At 37.6% G+C, this 3,925-nt stretch overlaps 1 non-coding gene across 1 annotated transcript; it reads left to right on the top strand.

Moving 5' to 3' along the window:
• Positions 1 to 3,818: 3,818 nt before the first annotated feature.
• On the top strand, positions 3,819 to 3,925 carry LOC112579256. The gene has a single exon (XR_003103755.1). It is a non-coding gene; the product is annotated as a U6 spliceosomal RNA (small nuclear RNA).

Below are 3,925 nucleotides of genomic sequence, written 5' to 3'. Positions count from 1 at the left end.
GTCCTGAGAGAATTTGTCACATTTCTTTCTCTGAATAATCTCTTTAATGTTCAAAAATCATTACTATTCTTTCTTGAGTTTCCAAATCCACCGCCATACCAACATTTCTAATTAAAGAATGACAATTCTGTTCCCATATTTTATTAAACACATGTACCAGTGCATGCAGAAGGGTATGTATGTATGCACATGTATATGTCTATATACACATTTGCAGACATGTGTGTGCATGCATATATGTACACATATGAGCATGTTGCTTATGCACGTGATGTAAGTTGTGGCCTGTGTGATATGTGTATACATGTGTGATGTGTGTATACATGTGGGATCTTGTACACATTGTATTCTCAGTCTCATCTGAAACGTATCATGCAGGAAACAGTTTGAGTATTTTCCCTGGGGAAATAGTGGGGAAATAGATGGGGCCTAGGAGAGAACCTGGCTCCTTCCACACAAAGAATGTCTTTCAGTCTTACTCCTAATTCTCCTTCCATACTGCAGCTGAGGAAGGAAAAGATGCTACATATCATCATTCATATTTCTTCAGTATATAAATGTGTTTGACATCTGTTTCTGGATATTCTTATATAGCTATCTGGATTTTGGTAAAAATAAAATGTGAAATTTCTAAAAATTGCACTGAAGTTTTTATTTCTTTAACATTGTAATTCAATATGAATGTGAATACTCTGAAGTACGAGATAAACTATCACGAAACAGAAACAGACTCAGACATAGAGAACAGACTTGCGGTTGCCAAGGGGTGGGGTGGGGGGGGATGGAGTGGGAGCTTGGGATTAGCAGAAGCAAAATATTATATACAGAACAGATAAACAGATAAAAGTTCCTACTGTATAGCACAGGCAATTCTATTCAATATCCTGGGATAAACCATAATGGAAAAGAACGTGAAAGAGAGCATACATACATGTATGACTAGATCACTTTGCTATACAGCAATCAACACAACATTGTAAGTCAATTATTCTTCAATTAAAATTCATCATAATAATAAAGTAGGACATTAAACATTTAATTCACAAGTTTTCCTGGAAACACTTTTATTGCCAACAAGAAACAAATCCATTAAAATGATTCACAGTTGAATGTGTTTTCCAATCACAAGTACATATCTCTTGTCAAGGTTTATTCAAACATTATGCTTTCCATCAAAATACCTTTGTTACAATTTTAATGAATGGAATGCTTTCTGAGCAATGTTCTGGTTAAGTGATTACGGATACTGTCATTTATATTATTTTTACTTTATTTTTCATCAAGGAGACATATTCAAAATTTCTGAGAGATTCTACTGAAATTCAGGACACGAAACAATACCTTACACCCTTTCACCAGACATCAGCTCAAACTTGAGACGTGCGTTTGTCTTTTATATTCTAGTGCTCAGTTGTGTCCAACTCTTTATGACCCCATGGACTGTAGCCCACCCAGCTCCTCTGTCCATGGATTCTTCAAGGAAGAATACTGAAGTGGGTTGCCATTTCCTCCACCAGGGGATCTTCCCAACCCAGGGATCAAACCCACATTTCCTGTGTCTCCTGCATTACAGGCAGATTCTTTACCTGATGAGCCATCAGGGAAGCCCTCTATATATTAATATTGCCTGTAGAGCCTGATTCCTACCAGCCCAGGAGCATCAGCTGAGCCAGAAGTGACTCTGAAGACACATGACCCAGACACCTGCAGGCCCCTCAAGACAGCTCAGGGTCTCCAGTCCCTGTGACTGTGTTGGGGGCTGACAGCTGCAAGTGAGTGCTGGGTGCCCAGCCCAGAAGCAGGCACACATCTGTCTCAGAGGAGGAGAAAAGGCCTAGAGTGGTCAGGTGTCTTCCCCCAACTTGGCCACAACAGGAGTATTTATTACCAAATTTATTTTGGTAATACTGGCTTTGAATTCTGCATTTTCACATTACTACTGCTAACAGTATTGTTTTCAGTCTACTGAATAGAAATAACATTTTTAAAAACCATTAGGCATTAAAAAACAAAAAGATGATTGCTAGCATTGAAAATAAAAAAAGAGAGAGAGAAGAGGGTGATTAGAAGCCTATTTTATGTCACCATGTCATTCTAATACACTATGCCCTTTTCTCAAAGCAGATCCAGTATTGTTAAAATAAAATCCAACCCAGAAATGTGACATAGCCAAGAGGGTCCCCAGCCTAAAAGTCCTTTTGAACATGAATCTGAATGAGTCAAGATAAAACAATTATTTATCCTGTAAGATGACCAGTGCCCACCATTACTGTGTGTCTGTTTCATTAACACATTTTTTTTTCAGCCACGTCATGGGATCTTAAGTTTCCCAACCTGGGATGGAACCAGGCCCTCAGCAGCGATAGCACATAGTCCTAACCACTAGACCACCAGGAATTCTCTAATATATCTTTTAAAATAACCAAAATTTTAAATGTTAAGTAGTAAATAATTACCATGAGCTCCAATTAATTTAAAACCTAAAAGTAATTCTTACAAAAGTTATTCACTACGTTCAAGATATATTCTGAAGTCCTAGAAGATACAAAGATAATAAAGTATAGAGAAATCTGAAAAATAACTGAAGATACCCAAGAAAGTGTGACACAGTAGAAAGGATATTTAGTTTGGAATCAGAGTGACAAGGTCCTGCATATAACCCTCACCCTCACTAAGTCATTCAGTATTTTTGTTTCCAGTGAGGCCACCTGCTTCATCAGGAAACTTTGTTAGAATCCTTAAGATACTAAGGTCTTCCCTGGTGGCTCAGATAGCAAAGAATCTGCCTGTAGCGCAGGAGATCCAGTTCAATCCCTGGGTTGGAAAGATCCCCTGAAGAAGGGAATGGCTATCCACTCCAGTATTCTTGCCTGGAGAAATCCATGGACAGAGGAACCTGGTGGGCTACCATTCATGGGGTTGCCAAGAGTCAGACGCAACTGAGCAACTAATACTATAATTACTTAAGATACTAAAGACTAGAACAACAGAAAACTCATCTACATGGGGAGAAAAGTGACGTCGGATTTTAAAATATTACTCCTATAAATTATGAAACACCATTGTGACTTCTAAACACCATCACCATCAAATATTTACAAAGACAAATATTAGTAAACAGATGAATCTTCAAGCTAATCAAAGTAGATCAAATCATGCTGACTCATCTGTCATTCCACCACCATCTATGTAGACTCCTGAAGATTCATCTCAACTGAAAACAAGTATAAAATATTAAATATATAATGATTTCTTTCTGACAGAGAAAAATCAATTTTTCTTCCAAAACATTAGGGCCCAGGTTATGGCCTGGAGGGAGAGCAGGAAGATGAGGGAAAATTTTTGACCAGACTATAGCAACACATAATCAGGGTTACTTAGAGGTAAAACCAAATTGAGAAGTCAGAGAGAAGAAAATACCAAGTTACCGTCACGATGGTAAAAGAGAAGAAAAAAAGAAAACCCACCATTGAAATGGTTTTATGGCTCAAGTCCAATAATTGGCTGTCTTTAAAATATTTATTTAGATTGATTTTTTTGTACACTCGGGGAAGCACTATGGTTTGGAATTCTATCACTCTCTTCTTATAAAACTAGGCATACCAAAGAGACTATCCAAGATTTAAAGTTTTTTTTAAAAATGCACCAATCTTTGAGCCTTCCGCAAGTAACAAGAAAATTAGGATTTCACTGTTTCATGCCACAGTTCAGGTCTTCTACAGCCAAATGTCTGTCATAAAGCAACACGTCTGGAGACTCAACAAAATGTGCATTATTAAAACTCAGATTTTATCTTTTATGTTAAGAATGGGGTATTTGTGCTCACTTCAGCGGCACATATACTAAAATTGGAATGATACAGAGAAGATTAGCGTGGCCCCTATACAAGGATGACACACAAATTCGTGAAGTGTTCCGTATTTTC

The sequence above is a fragment of the Bubalus bubalis genome, chromosome 15 (genome assembly GCF_019923935.1).
Source record: "Bubalus bubalis isolate 160015118507 breed Murrah chromosome 15, NDDB_SH_1, whole genome shotgun sequence".
Lineage (NCBI taxonomy): Eukaryota > Metazoa > Chordata > Mammalia > Artiodactyla > Bovidae > Bubalus > Bubalus bubalis.
Note: the sequence above shows the minus strand (reverse complement) of the source record. Positions and strands in the feature narration are given on the sequence as shown.